Source organism: Danio rerio, chromosome 9 (assembly GCF_052040795.2).
Source record: "Danio rerio strain M-AB ecotype USA chromosome 9, GRCz13ab, whole genome shotgun sequence".
Classification (NCBI taxonomy): domain Eukaryota; kingdom Metazoa; phylum Chordata; class Actinopteri; order Cypriniformes; family Danionidae; genus Danio; species Danio rerio.
Genome location: NC_141029.1, coordinates 46,024,579 through 46,046,799, shown reverse-complemented (window position 1 = coordinate 46,046,799; position 22,221 = coordinate 46,024,579). Strand labels below are relative to the sequence as shown.

The window sequence follows — 22,221 nt, the reverse complement described above, 5'->3', positions numbered from 1 at the left end:
GGGGTACTACGATCTGGCCAAGTTTCAGCTCTCTCTGCCTTACGGTTTGGTCTGGGCAATAGTGACTTCGGCAGAATAATAATAATAATAAAAATCCTAACAAATACAATAGGGTTTCAGCGCTACGCGCTTGACCCCCTAAATATAGCTGCAAGCAGCAATTAACGGGGGTCAAGCAGTTTAGCAGGGTAAGGTCATATAGCAGTTAGGACGCCTGTAAGTAGTTCCTTCGACAATAAAATATACGATTAGAGTGTTAGAGTTTATAGATTGAGCTAACAAATGTTTGATTAAACACTCCAGAAATGCAACTTCAGTTTTTACATATAGACAAATTTCTTAAGAACATTTCGAGTGACCGCTTTTATGTCAAAGTGACCATTATAAGCAGCCCTATGATATAATGTGTAGATCGAGTCATGGCACCTTAGACAAAGACACCGCATGTCAAATTTTAAGTTAATCAGATAAATGGTTACTCAGATTCAGTGATTTTACAATGTATAGCGCCAGCATGTGGCCAATGTCTATGAGTTTCATGCTATGAGCTTAGACTGACCTCTTGCATATGTGTTACAAGTTTGGTGAAGATGATTTAATTCATTCATGAGTTATGGCTATTTTAGCTCTTCTTAATAAAAATGACAAAAGAGCAGTGAATAAGCTATTAGTGATCTCCTACTGCCATCTAGTGGCCACGGTGTAATTTATTTATGTGATTACAGCCATTTAGGTGTGCATAAACATATCCCCTCTATAATTGAGCATGTTCTAACTGTATAAAATGAAAATTTTGTATTTTATTAAAATAATTAAAAATCTACAGAGTAAAAAGTGTGACAAGCTTTGACTAAATTTGATCTTAAATGGATTAACTGTGTTCATGCCATGTCAGTTTGGGATTCAGAATGCATTACATAACATTACATCACATTCTTTGCTATAGAGCAGTAAAATAAACAATAAGTGGTCTGTTACTGTCATCTAGTGGCCACAGTTGTGATTTTCTTTACACATGTTTTAAAACAAGGTGTTTAATTATAGAACCAGTTTTACCTATTAGAATTATTATGAAGAGGTTAACTGGGACTAAATAAGACGTTTAATGCATAACAGTGTTTACATCATGTCAAAATGTGATTCAGAATGATCCTAAATGCAAATTCCCTGACTTTAAACTCAAAAAACAAAGGTATGCAAATGTTATGAACAATAAATAAGTTGTCTTGTGCTGACATCTAGTGGTTCAATTTGGTAGGTGACCTTTAAAAGTCTGTTAAAGTGGCTAAAATGATAGAATATTGAAAATATGTGTTTTGAGACCTCTAAAACATCCAAGAAAGAAAAAAAATTTAACATGTAAATAATTTTAGTAATAAGCTTGTATCAAACTTGTAATAGTGTGTAAATGAAGCACATTTACTGCATTTTTAAGCCATTTTAGCATGTTTTTAGAACCATTTCTACTATTATAGCGCCACCTATTGCCCAATCTCCACAAGATTTTGCATGTTTATTCGCATTTATATGCCACATGTGCTCATCAATTTCTGTGATGTTTTGGGTTTTTCTTATTGGTTTACAGGCATGTAGGTTCGTGTAGACACGCCCCTTTTGTAAATGAGCCTGTTACAGCTATCTAAAATGGAAAGTTTAACTTTTTTTTGATAATTATTGATCTACTCAGTCCAGAGGTTCATACAACACTGGTTTCGTTGCGATTGAGTTAAAAACCAGGGACTAGTTCGCAAAAGTAGGTTTTGTTTATATTTATGGTTTTTTTATTGATCGGTGTAAGTGACAGCAGTGGTTTTAGTGTCAAACTGTTCAGTATGAGCAGACCTATCATATGACATGTAGAATAAGTGTATTTGTGAAATAGTGTTTAAATTAAGCACATTTACTTTATTTTTAAGCCATTTGGCATGTTTTTAAGACTATTTTTGCTATTGTAGCGCCACCTATGGTTTGATCTTCACAAAATTTTGCATGTTTGTTCACATTGATATGGCACATTTGCTCACCAATTTCTGTGGTGTTTTGAGTTTTCCTTATTGGTTTACAGGCATGTAGGTTTGTGTGGACACGCCCCTTTTGTAAATTAGCCTTTTACAGCTAGCCAAAGTGAAAAGTTCAACTTTTTTTTGATAATTATTGATCTACACAGTCCAGAGATTCCAACAACACTGGTTTCGTTGCGATTGAGTGAAAAACCAGGGACTAGTTCGCAAAAGTACGTTTTTCCTATATTAATGAATATTTAACGAACGGTGTAAGTGACAGCAGTGGTTTGAGTGTCAAACTGTTCAGTATGAGCAGGCCTGTCATATGATATGTATTTTGTAAGGTTGCGCAAAAGGTTGTGTGATACACAACCCATTACATACTAAAAATACGTAAAATCGCCCCCTAGTGGCCGATTTCTTTCAAAATTCTTACAGATCTCTAGGACCATGAGTCGAACATGCCCAGCGAGTTTCGTTTTGATCACTCATCGTTAACCTTGTTAAATGGCTGCTCAATTTTAATTGGCCAATGGCGGCCATGTTTTTTGAGATATGCAAATGTCCTTATAGTATGTTATGACAACTTGGTCAAAGACACTGCATGCCAAATTTCAAGCTGATTGGACAAACGGCTGTAAGGTTAGAGTAATTTTTATGTTTTTTTAGCTTTATAGCGCCACCATGTGGCCAAAGTCTGTGGGTTTTGCAGTGTCACCTCAAATTGAGCTTATGCATGTGTGTACCAAGTTTGGTGATGATATCTCATTTCGTTCAAAAGTTATAGCTCCAATTAGCATTTAGCTTCAATTAGCATCAAACATTGTTGTGTACTGTTTCGAGTGAGAATAAAAATGTCAACTTTTTTTTGATAATTATTGATATTCAGTGTCCAGAGAACATTTGAGAGCTGGTTTGGTTTAGATTGAGTGAAAAACCTAGGACTAGTTCGCAAAAGTAGGTTTCGGACAAATCGCGATGTAGCGCGAAAACGGTGCGTCGTAGAGCAAAAAGTTCAGCTGTGCACTTTTGTTGGGGCTAACCCAAGGATTGGAAAAATGTAAAGTTTTTAAGTCTACGACAAACGATGAACGTATAGCGGGCAAAAATGTCCAAAAAGTGGGTTTTTGGCGCCATAGCGCCACCTATGGTCCGATTTGGCTGATCTTTGGCCAGAACGTAGTGTACCGGGGTACTACCATCTGGCCAAGTTTCAGCTCTCTCGGCCTTACGGTTTGGTCTGGGCAATAGTGACTTCGGCAGAATAATAATAATAATAATAATAATAAAAATCTTAACAAAAACAATAGGGTTTCAGCGCTTCGCGCTTGACCCCCTAAATATAGCTGCAAGCAGCAATTAACGGGGGTCAAGCAGTTTAGCAGGGTAAGGTCATATAGCAGTCAGGAAGCCTGTAAGTAGTTTATTCGCCAATGAAATATACGATTAGAGTGTTAGAGTTTATAGATTGAGCTAACAAATGTTTGATTAAACACTCCAGAGAAGCAACTTCGATTTTTACATATTGACAAATTTTTAATGAACATTTCGAGTGACCGCTTTTATGTCAAAGTGACCAGTATAAGCAGCCCTATGATATAATGTGTAGATCGAGTCATGGCACCTTAGACAAAGACACGACATGTCAAATTTTAAGTTAATCAGATAAATGGTTACTCAGATACAGTGATTTTACAATGTATAGCCCCATCATTGGCCATTGTCTACGAGTTTTATGCTATGACCTTAGACTGACCTCTTGCATATGTGTAACAAGTTTGGTGATGATATTTTAGTTCATTCATGAGTTATGGCTATTTTAGCTCTTCTTAATAAAAATGACAAAAGAGCAGTGAATAAGCTATTAGTGATCTCCTACTGCCATCTAGTGGCCACAGTGTAATTTATTTATGTGATTACAGCCATTTAGGTGTGCATAAACATATCCCTTCTATAATTGAGCATGTTCTAACTATATAAAATTAAAATTTTGTATTTTATTAAAACAATTAAAAATCTACAGAGTAAAAAGTGTGACAAGCTTTGACTAAATTTGATCTTAAATGAATTAACTGTGTTCATGCCATGTCAGTTTGGGATTCAGAATGCATTACATTACATTCTTTGCTATAGAGCAGTAAAATAAACAATAAGTGGTCTGTTACTGCCATCTAGAAGCCACAGTTGATATTTTCTTTACACATGTTTTAAAACAATGTGTTTAATTATAGAACCAGTTTTACCTATTAGAATTATTATGAAGAGGTTAACTGGGAGCAAATTAGATGTTTAATGCATAACAGTGTTTACATCAGGTCAAAATATGATTCAGAATGATCCTAAATGCGATTTCCCTGACTTTAAACTCAAAAAATGTAAAAAAAAAAAAAAACAAAGGTATGCAAATGTTTTGAACAATAAATAAGTGGTCTTGTTGTGACATCTAGTGGTTAGAAATGGTAGGTGACAGTTAAAAGTCTGTGTTATAGTGGCTAAAATGATAGAATATTGAAAATGTGTTTTTGAGACCTTTAAACATCCAAGATGGACAAAAAAAAAATTACTTATAAATCATTTCAGTGATAAGTGTGTAAATGAAGCACATTTACTTCATTTTTAAGCCATTTTAGCATGTTTTTAGAACCATTTTCACTATTATAGCGCCACCTATTGCCCAATCTCCACAAAATTTTGCATGTTTATTCGCATTGATATGCCACATGTGCTCATCAATTTCTGTGATGCTTTCAGTTTTCCTTATTGGTTTACAGGCATGTAGGTTCGTGTAGACACGCCCCTTTTGTTAATGAGCCTGTTACAGCTATCTAAAATGGAAAGTTCAACTTTTTTTTTGATAATTATTGATCTACTCAGTCCAGAGGTTCATACAACACTGGTTTCATTGCGATTGAGTGAAAAACCAGGGACTAGTTTGCAAAAGTAGGTTTTGTTTATATTGATGGTTTTTTTAATGAACAGTTTGAGTAACAGCAGTGGTTTTAGTCTCAAACTGTTCAGTATGAGCAGACCTATCATATGATATGTAGATTGAGTGTTTTTTGTGAAAAAGTGTGTAAATGAAGCACATTTACTTTATTTTTAAGCGATTTAGCAATATTTAAAGACTATTTTTGCTATTATAGCGCCACCTATGGTTTGATCTTTACAAAATTTTGCAAGTTCCATCTCGTTGATATGCCACATGTGCTCACCAATTTCTGTGGTGTTTTGAGTTTTCCTTATTGGTTTACAGGCATGTAGGTTCGTGTGGACACGCCCCTTTTGTAAATTAGCCTGTTACAGCTAGCCAAAGTGAAAAGTTCAACATTTTTTTGATAATTATTGATCTACACAGTCCAGAAATTCCAACAACACTGGTTTCGTCGCGATTGAACTAAAAACCAGGGACTAGTTCGCAAAAGTAGGTTTTTCCTATATTGATGAATATTTAACGAACGGTGTAAGTGACAGCAGTGGTTTGAGTGTCAAACTGTTCGGTATGAGCAGGCCTATCATATGATTTGTATTTTGTGTGGTTGCGCAAAAGGTTGTGTGATACACAACCAATTACACACTAAAAATACGTAAAATCGCCCCCTAGTGGCCGATTTCTTTCAAAATTCTTACAGACCTCTAGGACCGTGAGTCAAACATGCCCAGTGAGTTTCGTTCCGATCACTCATCGTTAACATAGTTTAATGGCTGCTCAATTTTAAATGGCCAATGGCGGCCATGTTTTTTGAGATATGCCAATGTCCTTATAGTATGTTATGACAACTTGGTCAAAGACACTGCATGCCAAATTTCAAGCTGATTGGACTAGTGGCTGTAAGGTTAGAGTCATTTTTATGTTTTTTTAGCTTTATAGCGCCACCATGTGGCCAAAGTCTGCGGGTTTTGCAGTGTCACCTCAAATTGAACTTATGCATGTGTGTACCAAGTTTGGTGATGATATCTCATTTCGTTCAAAAGTTATAGCTCCAATTAGCATTTAGCTTCAATTAGCATCGAACATTGTTGTGCACTGTTTCGCGTGAGAATAAAAATGTCAACTTTTTTTTGATAATTATTGATATTCAGTGTCCAGAGAACATTTGAGAGCTGGTTTGGTTTAGATTGAGCGTAAAACCTAGGACTAGTTCGCAAAAGTAGGTTTCGGACAAATGGCGATGTAGCGGGAAAACGGTGCGTCGTAGAGCAAAAAGTTCAGCTGTGCACTTTTGTTGAGGCTAACCCAAGGATTGGAAAAATGTAAAGTTTTTGAGTCTACGACAAACGGTGAACGTATAGCGGGCAAAAATGTCCAAAAAGTGGGTTTTTGGCGCCATAGCGCCACCTATGGTCCGATTTGGCTGATCTTTTGTGAGAATGTAGTGTACCGGGGTACTACGATCTGGCCAAGTTTCAGCTCTCTCGGCCTTACGGTTTGGTCTGGGCAATAGTGACTTCGGCAGAATAATAATAATAATAATAATAATAATAATAATAAATATAGCTGCAAGCAGCAATTAACGGGGGTCAAGCAGTTTAGCAGGGTAAGGTCATATAGCAGTTAGGACGCCTGTAAGTAGTTTATTCGACAACGAAATATCTGATTAGAGTGTTAGAGTTTATAGATTGAGCTAACAAATGTTTGATTAAACACTCCAGAAAAGCAATTTCAGTTTTTACATATTGGCAAATTTTTTATGAACATTTCGAGTGACCGCTTTTATGTCAAAGTGACCAGTAAAAGCAGCCCTATGATATAATGTGTAGATCAAGTCATGGCACCTTAGACAAAGACACGACATGTCAAATTTCTAGGTAATCAGATAAATGGTTACTCGGATACAGTGATTTTACAATGTATAGCGCCACCATGTGGTCAATGTCTACGGGTTTTATGCTCTGACCTCTGATTAACCTCTTGCATGTCTGTGACAAGTTTGGTGAAGATATTTCTATCCATTCATGAGTTATGGCAATTTTAGCTCTTCTTAATAAAATTGACAAAACTATAACATAACTATATAAAATGAAGATTTTGTGTTTTATTTAAAGAATTAAAAATCTACAGAGTAAAAAGTGTGACAAGCTTCAACTAAATTTGATCTGAAATGCATTAACCATGTTTATGATATGTCAGTTTGGGATTCAGAATGCATTCTTTGCTACAGAGCAGTAAAATAAACTATGAGTGGTCTGTTACTGCCGTGTAGTGGCCACAGTTGTGATTTTGCAATTGGAACACGCGGAAGAAACCCACATCAAGACGGGGAGAACATTCAAACTCCACACAGAAATGCCAACTGACCCAGCCGAGGCTCGAACCAGTGACCTTCTTGCTGTGAGGTGACAGTGGTACCCACTGCATCATGCCGCCTAAAGGTAAATCATTTTTATAAAATGTATTATAAGATTAGTGTGATTATAAAAAAGTGTCAGATATGCAAAAGTCTGCATACTTTTATGTTTGCAAAGATTCATTTAGTATAGCTTTAATGTGTGATTAAACTCTCATTGAAACCTATGAATGTAAAACATCATCACTGAATTTTTAATGTAAATATTAATTTTAAATGAAATGTTAAGCACAGTAACACTTTATGACACTATAAGTGTTGTCGGTGTGAATTACAAAGGTGCTTGATTTAAAACAAATGGTGCTTTAAAAACTTCAAGTACTTAAATCAGTTGTCCATGAAAGTGTAGGAACTCATTTTGTGTAATATTGCTACTTAATTTGGATTGAAGCATATAAACATACAACAAGTATATATTTTCTCATTTTATTTACTTAATTTTATTTTTTGAGTCATTGCTATTGGTCATGCTTAATTTTTATTTGTTTTGTTTTTTATACTTCAAGGTAAAAAAAATTTATTTATATTTTTTGTAAAAACAGTTTCTGAATAAAGTTGTAATGTTATGATTTTCATACTGTTGGTCAAACAGTATAATTTCAGACAGACTCAGTCTTCACAGTTTTCAATATAAGGGAGATAATAATTGATAGCATAATAAAATTGTTTAATAAACATTATAATTAAACACAATGTTTAATATTTATAGGTACGCTTGTAAAATGTAATATGCAATCTTTATTTACTTTTTAAACCTAAATGTTATGTTGGTAAAAAATATTGAGTGTTTGAATTTGGTTGTGTATGTTCTGTAGATTATAATTTACATTGCAAAACATAAAACTCCAAATCTCTTTTAGGTAAATTAGTTATTGACTACTGTAATTTAAAAATTCTAGGTTTAACAGACATACATTTTGTCATTTAAATTGCAAAGTCCATTTTATATATTTTGGCAAAGGTGCATTTAGTAGTTTTCAGTAACGCGTGATTAAACTCCCATACACTAGAGGGCGCGCATTGTAACACAACGAGATCGTACTTCCTTTTTATCCTCCCCTGTTCCACCTGCTGAAGCGTAAGCATGCGTTTTTTTGTCTCTCTCTGTAATCTATGCAATATCTGTTTTAATTTTAGTCATCCATGATAGTTTTTGGTTGGTATAAGTCTTTTTTAATCTGTTTGTATGTTTTTCGGGTGTATTTTGTGATTAAACGTATTTAGGCACGCCTTTATTTTAGTAACAGTGAAATTTAGCTGATCTGCATTAGCCTACAAGATAATGATTTTAAAATAATCTAAAGAAAAGTGGTGTTGATCTTGTTATTTTTAACACTGTTAGTCTTCAATGTATTTAGTTTTATCTAAGCCAAAGCATGTCAGATTGGCAGGTCATTGAGTAATCTGAAAACAGTGCAATGGTCACCAGAGAGTCAATGTTCTCTTTCTCTGTCTAGATGGGCTTAACGTTTACACTCGTCAAGCGCCAAATGCAAGTAAAAAATAAACGCTGACTATTGTCGGTATTTTAAAAATGTCAATTTCCCCTAAACGCCATTAAACACGTGTTTTAACAGTGCTAATTTGACACTGTGTTCACGTGCTAAACACAAATGACCGATCCGCTGATGAATCGCTACTTTAAAAGGCTCCTTGTATATGTGTTCACACTGTGAACAGCAGTGAGTTCGGTGATATAATGACGTTCACGGCCAATCAATCAGTCATTTCTGTTGAGCAGGTGAACACAATGGTAAATCAGCGCTGTTTGAGAATGAGCTCAAGCGTGCTGAAAGCGGGGGATGGATGTTTTTAAAAATTCGGCAATAAATTCCATTATTGTGACAACGCTAGGCTGAATTTAGTTGACTTTCACTGTGTTTTGCACTGCCAAATACACAATTATGAGATTAAATCTTCATCCTGGAGTTTATTATCATAATCACTGATTTAGTGTTGTCTAAAATGAAAGTTAAACCCTTTGAGATAGATTTTCTTTATAATCCCTATTGACAGCAGCATAAAACCATTGCTTTAAACATTAAAATATTGTAATCTCAATTCAAACCTGCATAACATGAACAATAATTGATGATAATGATTTGCATATGTTTATTAGGTATAAACACTGCATTCAAATGTGTTTTATTGAGAGGGATTCAGTTTTTACACTTTCTTCTTTACGAACTGTTATATAAAACTGAAGAACTGAGAGAACAGTTTATAGTTTAGATATAAACACTTGTTTATGGTAAAACTGACATTACAGCTTAATGGAACTAACTGACTAACATTGTGTAACCCACAGGTGGCAACAAACAACTATCCAAATTATGTCACTGCATGGGTTTTCAGAAATGATCCACCTATAATGAAACCTGAAGTTTTATGTGTGAATTGGTGAATCATTAATTGAAGATAAATATATGTTGTACTAGATGTTATACTTGTATATTTAGCATTATCAGCAACAGTAGCAAAGCCATTTAAAATCGAATATTTTCCTTTTTTCAGCTGTGTTTTTCTTGTTTTATTTAAAAAAAAATGACAGACAATAGTTTTTGCAGTAATATTTTTGTATAAATGAAAAAACAAATGACACTTGTCTCCTCCCTTTTTTGCTGATCCAAAAAAAGGCCTGACTCTTCACCCCCTTTTATAAACAGTATTTTTGCTCCATGTAATATTTATCATTAATAGTTTCTTTTTTGTCTGTTTTTTGTTTTTCAGAACGTTGTGAAAGCTGATTTGTGGAGGTAAGGTTCTGCTTATTATTTTTATGATTACGTAGCAAATAGTTTCTATAAATATTTTATGCAGTCATTATTGTTTAACAGTGTTGTTAGTAGACAGTAGGGTTGTGCAGCTAGACGATAGTATCGTGTATCAACGATAGGCGAAAATATTGCAGAGTGCTGAAAACTATGATGATTTTAAAGACGATATTTAGCTCGTTTTGCACTAATGTAGACCTATTACATGTTTTAATTGGATTATTGAACAAAATGAATAGTATTACTAATTTTAATCATCATCAGTAATAATAAATTAACTACAAATAATATGATATTCAACTGTTTACATCAACATCACCTGACCGACACTTTTGGACAAAATTGAATTACTTCGATTGCTCTCTTGCGCGCTCTCTCTCTCTCTCAAAACAAAACAAGTTATTTTTATCTTTTATATCCGTTATTAATAGCCTATTTAAGTTTTAAGGGGGCTTATAGACTATTTTTTCATTGCATGCATTGACTGCTCCTTCAAATAGTACACGAAATATACCTGTCTTATTTGTGTTTAATTCGATAGAATGATAAACACGGACATGCGCATTTTTCAGAAAATAACCCATATTTTTAATTTTCAAACATATGTTAGGTCTTTATTTATTTTTTAAGCCTAAAATATATTTTATTTATTTATTTAAATTTGTCTATATGCAATTAAAAACAATCTGTATGTAACCATTCGTTTTGGCATTAAATTATTATTGAACAGATTATTAATAACTTATCAAAAAACATTTTACTGAGCTCAGTAAAAAGTTTTAGGTCAAATAGTCTGTTTAATATTATAGCAATAGGCTAATGTCGACTCACCGCAGCCATGTCTAAAATGAAACTCTTATCAGAGAACAATAAACCCATGTCAGGCGCAACATTGTGTTAGATCTTAGCTAATACAAATGTGACACTGTGGATGATTACTTTTGTGATTGATTAGACCTGAAGCTGCGCCGCGGTCAACTGAGCAAAACATGGAAAACTTCACAGCATAGAAACAGTCATGTGCGGGCGGCGACTCCTCCATCCTTCTGTCTGAAAGGACCTTAATACATCCTTGTTTCTTCCTTGCATAGATAAATGTCATTTTATTTGCTTTCATCCATGTATATTATATCCATTTTGCGGCAGTCCCGTGGGCCGAGGATAACGGCATGAACCCGAAGTTAACGTCAAATCCTGTCCCGCGCCACAGACTCCGCATCTGTTGCATCGAGTCTTGTTTGATATAATTTCTGTCTCAAAGCCCATTTAAGCTGTAAAAGCACAGTGATTTGCATTGGTTTGAATTATCCAAATTCAAACGTTATGCAAATGCAATAGGCTATTAAATAAGTTTAAAAATCAGCCAAAAGGTTAATAAATATGTTTAGATATGGATAAATATAGTAATATTTTAATATTATATTTATTATTATTATTTTATATATAACACTGCCGCGCCCCCATGCGATAGTATCCTGTATCGGCGATCTCACAGAGGGGCGATATGGCGATCTGAAAATTTTGTATGTCGCTCAGCACTAGTAGACAGACTAATTTTTGATTTTCAATAATGTACTGTAGATTATGTATATGATTTTGATTGAGACATTGGATAAAACAGGTTCACTCAATTGCGGTTAGGTTTAAAAATAAAAAAAGAATAAAATTTCATAATCTAAAACAAATGTATGGCACATATAGTCTTCTCTTTATCCTAAATAACACTTTAAAATTTATTTCCAATTAAATGTATTATTAATGAGGAACAAAACGCTTGTTTTATCAAAAGTAGGAATTACTGCGATCTCATTAAGGTATTGTTATTCTTCACTGACTTGTATGTTTTAGGATTTCAAAGGTGTGTCCCCTATTATGTCAACATTGTCAGACATTTATAAAAATGTATTAAATTAGCCAGTATTGAGTTGTTGTAACTCTAAAAAGTCCCCCTCAGCATATTCAAATTTTGCATAGTATCTCAAGAGGAAAACATTAGGATAAGTCCTGGTTTGTCGACATTAAATTAGTTAGCAATAGTTGATCTCTGCACAGCAGCATATTTACCTGTTTGGTTGGCATGTTGCATTTGATGTGAGCAGATAAGCAGAAACAGGCACACGTGTATGTCTATTTGCAATCAATTGGACAGGTGTACCTAATAAAGTGGCCGGTGAATGTATGTGTGGCTGCACACGTGTGAATGTTGTGACGGTAGGAATAAACCGCACAACAACTACATCAAATAACCATAGGAAAAGTTCTTGAAGCTATATGAAATTACTATTGTTTAGTTAACCTTTGTTGAATTTATTCTAAAATGTAAAAACAAAGGTTATTTATTGCTGTTTAAATAAAAAGTAAAAAAAAAAATTTTAGCATTTTTTTTTATTAATTTTTCACAGTTTAATAGGATAAAAAAACTCAAAGGTGTTAAACCCTTTGAGGGTAAGTTAATAGCAAGTACATTTTAGGGTGAAGTAAACTTTTAGGTGAAGTAAGTTTTAAATGTATGATGTTGACAATAAATATTGGCACTGTCAAAACAATGTTTAAAATAATTTAAAGTTGAGAGATTGTTATAAACTATAGCTCAGTACATGTAAAAAAAAATCTGTTTTTACTAAATGTTTTTGTACCCTGTTTTGTCTTATTTTACTACAGTTAAGATTATAGATCTATTATGTACTGTAAGATTTGTGTGCTGTAATATAATTTCTAATTTGTTTTTGTTTTTCATGTTGATGAAACAATGGAATAGATTTCAAGGTAAGTTGAAATAATTGCAAAATGTTCATCATAATTTTAGGAAATTGTTAAACTGCAAGTTGTGGTACTTGGTAATGTTTTAAATAAATATGATACTATCAGTTTTATTCAAATAAAAGTCTATTTACAGTAAATGTAAATATTTGCACCAGCTTGTAACTAATAACCAAAACTAAAATATTTTAACATTCAGCAGCAGTAATCCACAAAATATTACATTTTGTTTTGTTTAGTGTCATTGTTAATGATGTAGACCATGGCTATTCAATTAGTGGCCCACGGACTGAACTTGGCCCGCGAGGCAATAGGTTTCGCCCCTTTAAATAGTGTAAACAAGACATCAAAAATAAATTTTGTTCAGTCGAAAAATGGTTGCTATAGTTATGAAATGATGTGTATCTGTTTAATATAGCACGAGCTGCACAGAAAGTGAGTCACCTGACATTGAGTAGCGGGAGCAGCCGAAAACATTTAGATACTTAAGCTTCAAGGCAATGTGCGTGCACAAGCAAAGCAATGCGCTTGTGCCTTCCAGACTCCCCAAGTACAAAATATCTCGGGCCGTAGTGATAAGAGTTGTGCGTGGCATTCTGATGATAACAACAGTTTGAGTACTTGCCTAATATAAAGCTTAAATTTACATTAGACGTGATAACCGTGAAACCATGTTTTTTTTTTTTTTTTTCAAACTATATAATCGTACAACCAAAATTGTTGCATACCTAATTGAAATACAACATTTGAGTGTTTGTAAAAAAAAAAGCCAGTTGTGTAATGCACTGATATTATATGGTTTCAAAATGCAATATATTAACATTTTAATGTAGAAAAATACAATGGGTGTCCTATGCCGTGTTCAGACTGTATGATTTTTCAAAGTAGTGGTGTCATGGATGTTTTCACACTGCATGACTATCTGGGCTTGCGTTTTGTCACTGCTGTTTTTACACTGTAGCATGGATCGGCGACAGGCTTACACACTGCATGAGTTTACAATAGAAAGAATTGCCGACAACTTTGTCCAAACTACAACTCACAACCAAACACACGTGAGAAGTGACATGGAAACAATGCCAAGTCACGTAATATGTTTCGTTATTAACTACATAATGATAAAGAGTACGGTAGAAATGTACATATTTGCTCACCTAGCTTTTAAAGGGAATTGGCAATTTCTCAGCTCAGATGACATGTCAAACACGGTTTTTCTGCTAAATTTCCACTAGCTTTTCCTCCATTTCTTGGGTCCAAATCAACTGAAAATGAGTGCTTTTAAATTCTCCCCTAAGCTCCCGCTGGCCTGCAAGTACCCATGCTAGTGGATGCTGCTCTCTCATTGGCTGTAGGTGATCGCAGTTGTTATTTTCAGTCAAAACTCTTTTCACACGCCATGATTTGAATCCCTGACAGCTCCAGACATTTAGCACGTCAAATATCTCACGGCTGTCGGTGACTCATCTGCAATTCTCTTAGATGGCGTCCTTGATAGTTCATACTGTGTGATTGTCACTCACATGAATGAGTACTAATTTGACTGTGATTTCAGCCATTTGTCGGCGATTTCTCAAAAGCTATCAGCGAGTCAAAATCAAGGCTAAAATCATGCAGTCTGAACTGTGCATTAAGGAGCAAAAATAAAGCATATGGGCTCTTGTATGCTGTGTGTTTTCACTCATATTTGAAGTCATATCTCTCCGGCCTTTTATTTGGGATGCTTTTTATGATCTGGCCCCCATGACAAACTAAATAAATTGCCCTGATATAGACTTAGGGCTGGCCGATAATTTGATGTAGATAATTGTCACAATAAATATTTTTTCGGTAATACGATAATGACAGTTTGATAATTGGTCAATAATATTTACGCACTATGCATAACGCATAGTTTATGCATAGTTAATTATTTGCAGCCTGCCTTTCCGAGTGCCGCATGCAGAATACAAGTTAACAGTCATATAGTGTCTGTTGCACTTGCAGTAAGAAAAAAAAAAAAAAGGTCACAGACATTGACAAGAAACGTCACTAGACTTCAGTAGTCTTGAGCTACTTAGTTTTTTTGCAATCCAACACAAAACAGCAACGTGCAGTGAAAACTGCAGACGACTTTTGTAATCAAAAGCAAAAAACACCACAGACCTGTTTCATCATTTAAAACAATGCCACCCTTATGAAGATGCAATGAAATTACAGACCCAAACAAGTGTTGGTAAACCAACTACCCAGCAGAGTCTCATGTCATCATTCTCAAAAGCCGTGCCTTACGAGAAAAAGTTTAGCAGCTCTAGTATTCAATATTTGGTATTTCACTATTTTAAGTAATTGTTTTTAGGTGGGTATTAATCAAATTGCACATTATCTAAAAAGTGTTTGAAATTTGGAATGTTTGCTACAGGTGCATACTGCATTTTTGAAGTTAATGTCTCATATGATATTAATTTAACATTTAAATTTGATCAATTGGGGGGGGATTATCATTTTTTTATTATATATACATTTATATATATATATATATATATATATATATATATATATATATCTTTGAAAATGTGTCTTTTTGAAACTAATTTCGTTTTGTATAATGTGTAACTTAATTTTGATGTATATTCTGTTGGTTGGTTATGTATAGCATAAACAAGAATTAATAACATCTGAGGTGAACACAAGCCCCGCTATATGCTTTAGCGCCAAAACAATCCATCAAACTATGTTCACGGTTTCGTTTCAATTCAGTAACGAAGCACGATTTGAGCAGCATGAGCTATACAGTCTTTGCAGGCTATTCGCAGCACTTATAGTATTGTTAGATTACCTCGGAAGATTAAACTCAATCTGAAGGATAATAACTCGGAGGCATGTGTCAACGGAGACGCTCCCCGCATATCTCGCCATGATGCGCGCTTTATAAAATGAGAGTCTCCTAGTCCCATATTCGTGCCAGTCTGTGAGATAAAATTTGTGAAAACATCCGCAGATATGAAGAAGATCTTTAACGGAGAAAATTCTGTGACCATTAACTCGCCTTTAACTTGTTCAAAACTTAATTTTTTCTGACGTTAAACAATAATATCCAATAACTTATGTCTTTAATTGTTGAAAACTTGAATAGTAAATGCTAAATTAAGATTATTCTTTTGCTTATTTTATTTATATTGTCAGACAGCAAAACATTTCACAAAATGTGTTAAATCAGCTGCACAAAGTTATTGGTATGCTGAAAATCCTATAAAATCGATAGATATAAAGATTTTACGTTTATCGTGATAAATATCTATATCGACTGGTATGAAAAAGATTATCGTAATTTTTTCTTTTTCCATATTGCTCAGCTCTATGTAGACTTCATCATAACTGACTTACTGGTGTTTCATGAAATAGTTAATTGTTTGTAGCAGTGGAGGCAAACATAGTTTCTTAAGGTTCAGAGCTCTGCATAGTTTTGTTTTAACCCTGTTTAATTGTTGAATCGAGCTTAGAAGTAATTTCCGCTGAGGTATGGGCTTTCAGAAAGAGAGTTTAGCAGCTCTAGTATTCAATATTTGGTAGAAAATACATTTAAAATAAAAATTAATAAATAAATAAAAATGATATAGAAAATTATCTTTGTGATTTCAAGTGCACTTCAAGAAACAGTAAGTGATATAGTTTACATTTTTAAAACATTTTGCAGTATGGGGTATATAATGTGCTGCAATTACCACAGCTGTTGTGCACACAACATATATACAGTGTACATGCATACATTTTTTATTTAACTATTTGTTGACATCCTGTTATATTTGCTGTGTTAGTAGATTACTAAAGTCAACATTAGATGCACATGTCTGTTTGTGCTTGCGAATGTTGTAAGTTGTAATGTTGTAATGTTGTTTGAAAAAACCAAATACCTATAACCAAATAAATTCCTGCTTCGGTCTTAACTTTTTCCTATTTATACAGAAACCCACTTTGATCGAGCAGGTAGAAGCAGCATGTACCTTTTAGCAAAGTAAAAATCAATGATCTGATAATTTAATCTGAAACTCACACACATTTTGGACTGAGTACTTATTATGCACATTGATAAAAGGGTAAAATTTGACCGGCATAAATGTAGAAGGAGACAGAAATAAAATGACATGTAACTTCACGGTATTAACAGTTAATGTGAAATTACAACATAAGTTTGTGCTGTTTTTAAAAAAAATTATTTTCATCGGGATGACCTGATGGTTTGCCCCTTCCATGTTTATCATTGTGCACAAGAAGAAGCAATAACTGCTTTATTCCTGATGTCATTCAGGGATGTTATTTTAGACCTATCTAGGCTATTGTGTATTTAACATAATATCATGTAGTCCTATAATGTGCATTTGAGGAAGCTGCTGATTATGAAATCACTTTGAATGCGTGTGTGGCTGTGCACTTTTTCTGCTTTCACAATTGCCTATCACGACCATGTGTGCTGTATGTACATTATAAATAAAGCCAGGACACACATTTGTTATCCTCTGCAATTCATCTGTTCTTATGTTACTTATTTAGTGCTACAGCCAGGCACCCCAAGTTTCATACCTAAAGTTTACATATTACAAATTTACAACTATACATTTTATAATTTATTACAACTATTACAAACGGGGACTACGCTTAAGGGATAGTACTATTGATTAACTTTTTAGCAATGTATGATATATTTTCTGGGTGAAATGTTGAAGATTATTAGGCTACTCAATTCAACTGCACTTTATATTTTAAGGCCTTTAATTAACTTAATTTGAACTGTTTTACTCGATTGTTGAGTTGTAGTTTATTTATCGCATGGAATAAAGAGTCTACTAAATTACAGGAAAGTGTATATTCTGTGGACACAGAGCACTAAACCAAGTTAGTGGCGACATCTAGTGGCAGTGGAAGGTGGTTACTCCCTACTTTAAAGTACTTCTGTACAAACCTATTAAATATTACCTAAATTACTATTAAACTGCTAAACACTAAATCTGATGAAACAAAACATTTAACTTAAATTGTCTTATTACTATCTATTATATCTATTATTATCTCTCTCTTTCCATATATATATATATATATATATATATATATATATATATATACATACATATATATACATACATACATACATACACATATCTCATCTTCGTTTTTTGTCATAAGCTGATCACATGCTTGTTATATGCAATTGTCTGCATTACGATTTGTTAGTATGCGATTAATTTTTGCCATTCTCTGTGCAGATGCCTCGTACGAAGGGCTCTCAGCGATCCAAGGCTGCCAAGAAGAGGATAGCAGACCGGCTGGCTGCTGATCCTGAAGAGGTCCTGCCACCTCTTAAAAAAATGGCAGAAATACCTGAACGTTGTGTGTATCACAACGGCAAAAAAAACTCTGACAAAAGAAATGACAAAGGAAAAAATGACACAAGGAATGACACAAAGAATGACACAAAGAATGATGCAAAAATGCCTGAAAAATACGCTCAAAGTCTCTTTCACCTAAACTCTCCTCTAAACCCTCTACCTAAAGTCTACTCTGATCCCAAGCCTAATCCTAAGCTTGAACAACATACTGAGATAACTATGAATGCTGTTTCTGAATTATCCCCACAGACTTCCATCATCAGAGGCTCTTTCCATCAAGGAGATATCTACTTCGGCCAGAATATGGGAAAGCAATGTGGTGCAAATAGTTTAATTGCAATTGTGATGAGTAAGATGAAAAGTGTTTTGCAGTGGAGCTCGAGTGATCTGGATTCTGTTCTGCTGAATGGTGATGAGCTGTACAGCGCCATGAGAAATGCTGGAAAAATCAACGATCCTGGACGAGGCTATATACGTGTTGATGAGCTGCCTGACACTCACACAATGAATGATTGTACATTTTCAATAAAATATGATCAAACATTGTCTGGCCTTTTTGGTGTTGATGAATATGCAGAAGGTTTGCAAGGTTTTGCTATGTCTCTTGATGAAGCAGTGAATCAAGCTTTTCAGATGTGTGATGCATGTTTGGTAAATATTAATCTAAACATCTGTGCTGTTGTGAGACAACATTCTTGGTTTGCTGTAATAGATTCCCATTCACGCAGCTCTGATGGTACATGTGCAACAGAAGGTAAAAGCTTAGTGGCATTTTATCCCAACACGGAGTCTCTGCTCATCCATCTCAAAAAACTGGGTGAGTCACTGTATGCAAACAACAGTCCCTTTGAGGTAACTGGCGTCAAGGCAAGTATAATAGCTGATGGTGAACGTGTTGAAAATGTAAAGCTGTCCGTGTGTGATGCAGTCTTGGAAAACGAAACTGAAATGCAACCTGTTACAGTCTGTAGTAGCTGTGCAACGAACTTGACCACAGGTGAAAATCATCAATTGGGATTGCATTCTGCATGTCGAACAAATGAAGACGCAGGTGATGTTGAATTCATTTGTCAAACAGATGGTGTCTCCTTTCAGTTTAGTCCGTTAACCATGCAGCAAGAAAAACACATTTGCTTAAAGCTAAACTTGGTGCACAATGAAAAGGAACAATATCATTCAGATGAAATTGAAATGGCTGAGCCTTGTCAAACAAAAAGTATTGTGGGTGATGGAAATTGCTTTTTTAGGGCTTTAACGTATGCCATGACAGGAAATGAAGTTGAACACAGAAAATGCCGGCTAAGTGTTGTTAATTACATTTTGCAGAATGAGCAGAAGTATAATAAGTTTCTTAGACATGGACACAGTTCTGTACCAGAATATATTGCTAAATCCAAAATGAGATTTCTGGGAACATGGGCTACCGAACTTGAGATACAGGCTGCTTGTGACTTGATTGGTGCAGACATATTTACATACACTAGAGAGAAATGGCTAAAATTTTCATCTTCAGCGGTATTGTCAAATAGACGTGCTAATTTAAAGAATGGAATTTATTTAAAACATGTGAATAACTGTCATTATGAGGTCGTGATATGTGTGAAAACAAAAAATGGGACTTGTGCTGGTATTTGTGCATCATCACTTGAACGACCAACAAACAATGTAAGTTCAAAACCTTCTTCAGACCTTTGTAAGCTTCGTAAGCAGAAACTCCAATACAACAATGACATTGATTTGAAAGAAATGAAACGAAGAGATAGCAGTGTAAAATACAAAGAAAACGAAAAACATAGAGAGAAGGTTAAGGAATATAGTGTTACAAAATACAGAGAAAATAAAAGACATAAAGACAATGTCAAAGATTACAGTGTTGCAAAATACAGAGAAAATGAAGAACATAGAGAGAACGTCAAAGACTACAGTGTTACGAAATACAGAGAAAATGAAGAACATAAAGAATTTGTGCAGAAGTACAGCATTCAAAAATATAAGGTAAATGAAATTCACAAAAACATGGTAATAGATTACAACAAGCAGAAATATAAAAATGATATTAGTTTTGTTCAGAGTATTAAAATGAGAAATACTATAAGGCAACAGGAAGCAAAGAACAAAAGAAAAGAGATTGACTTTGTGATTGAACAGTTCAAAGAAAAAATATCTAGAGGTCCCGAATATGTTTGTTCCGTCTGTCATCGATGCTGCTTTAAAACACAGGTCAAACACTGCAATAAAAACAAATATTTTCAAAAATCAGAGCATGTTGGACATATTGCAGAACAATGTATAACACTAAATTATCTTCATAAATGTAACAAACACTGTAGCCAAAATTGTGAACATATTGACAGTACAGCTGCATATCTATGGATTTGTCACACATGTGATCGAAAAATATGCGAAGGTAAAATTCCTGCTGAAAGTGTCTCAAATAATCTTGGTTTAGACCCTATTCCTGTCGAATTAAGCTGTTTAAACTCTCTTGAGCAACATTTAATAGCAAAGCATATTCCATTCATGAAAATGCTGGCTTTACCTCGAGGAGGACAGAATGGAGTTCATGGACCTGTGACTTGCGTGCCATCTAATGTAACAGAAACAGTAGATGTTTTACCAAGATCAGAAAATAATGATTATATGGTACAAGTAAAGCTTAAGAGGAAACTGACATATAAAGGGCATTATGAATATAAATTTGTGCATACTGAGAGGATAAAAACGGCAATTTTGTATTTAAACAAAACAAACAAGTGGTATACAGACGTGAAATTTAACAATAGTTGGATTAATACTTTGAGTAAAGTTGAGGAAGAACAGATCAATGATAAAAGTGATAAAATGGAGTTTGATTTAGACGCATGTCAGGATATGTGTGTTGATGAACAGCACAATACTGAAAATGAGGATGAAGAGATGACTGATGATACCCTTCATGACCGACAACAGCATGGTTTGTTTATGGATACATGTTTACAACCAGTGGACATTGCACAAGAGATGTTAGATCAACATTTTGATGACATTATGTCACTTGCTCCAGCAGAAGGCAACAATCCAGTAAGAGTTTTAATGGATGAAACTAATGAAGCTAAATGTTTTCCGGTTCTCTTCCCAAAAGGAATAGGAACTTTTCATGACATACGACCTGAAAAATTAACACTGTCCAGGTACTTAAACAACAGAATCTTAAATGCAGATAGACGTTTTGCCCAAAACATGGATTATATATTTTATGGCCAATATTTGTCTGAGCTTAATCAAGTTGTCTCAAATGTTTCTATTGCTTTGAGGAAGGGTCATGATACAAATAATACAAAAATTACTCCAGAAACACTGACAAACAAAGACTCACTTCAAAAGATTTTACATGCTGATCAGGGTTATAAATTCTTAAAGCCAATAAGAGGGAGTCCTGTTTTTTGGCAATCTGTGCAAAAAGATTTGTTTGCAATGGTTCGGCAGCTTGGGATACCAACATGGTTTTGTTCATTTTCATCAGCTGACCTGCGATGGCCAGAGCTAATGCAAACTATTGTAAAACAAGAGGGCTGTCAAACTCCCGTTGATGAACTGGACTGGTCAGATAGATGTGGAATGCTTCAGCGAAATCCAGTAACTGCTGCCAGAATGTTTGATCACAGGTTTCATTGCTTTCTGAAAGATGTCATTATGTCACCAGCTGAACCAATTGGAAAAATAATAGATTATTTCTATCGAATAGAATTCCAACAGCGAGGATCACCACATACACATTGTTTGTTTTGGGTTGAAAATGCACCTCAAGTGGACCGAGATGCTGATAATGAAGTAGTAGCTTTTGTTGACCGCTATGTAACCTGTGAAATGCCAAGTGAAAATGAAAATGAAATGTATGAGACTGTGAGAAGTGTCCAACAACACAGCAAAAGACATTCAAAAACATGCAGAAAGAAAGGCACTACATGTAGATTTAACTTTCCACGACCACCCAGCGGAA

The 22,221-nt window shown here is 34.4% G+C and overlaps 1 protein-coding gene and 2 long non-coding RNA genes across 6 annotated transcripts in view; 2 read left to right on the top strand and 1 right to left on the bottom strand.

Moving 5' to 3' along the window:
* Positions 1-22,221, top strand: part of cerkl (CERK like autophagy regulator) — a 195,866-nt gene that overhangs the window by 114,974 nt on the left and 58,671 nt on the right. The gene's annotated exons all lie outside the window — the stretch shown is intronic.
* Positions 1-22,221, bottom strand: part of LOC147835395 (uncharacterized) — a 66,492-nt gene that overhangs the window by 21,099 nt on the left and 23,172 nt on the right. The gene's annotated exons all lie outside the window — the stretch shown is intronic.
* On the top strand, positions 7,928-18,788 carry LOC110440049 (uncharacterized). 2 transcript variants are annotated; one of them, XR_015499870.1, is made up of 3 exons: positions 7,928-8,426; positions 10,079-10,109; positions 18,120-18,788. It is a non-coding gene; the product is annotated as an uncharacterized LOC110440049 (long non-coding RNA). The 2 variants fall into 2 exon arrangements; XR_015499869.1 differs by lacking the exons at positions 7,928-8,426; positions 10,079-10,109 and adding an exon at positions 11,553-12,888.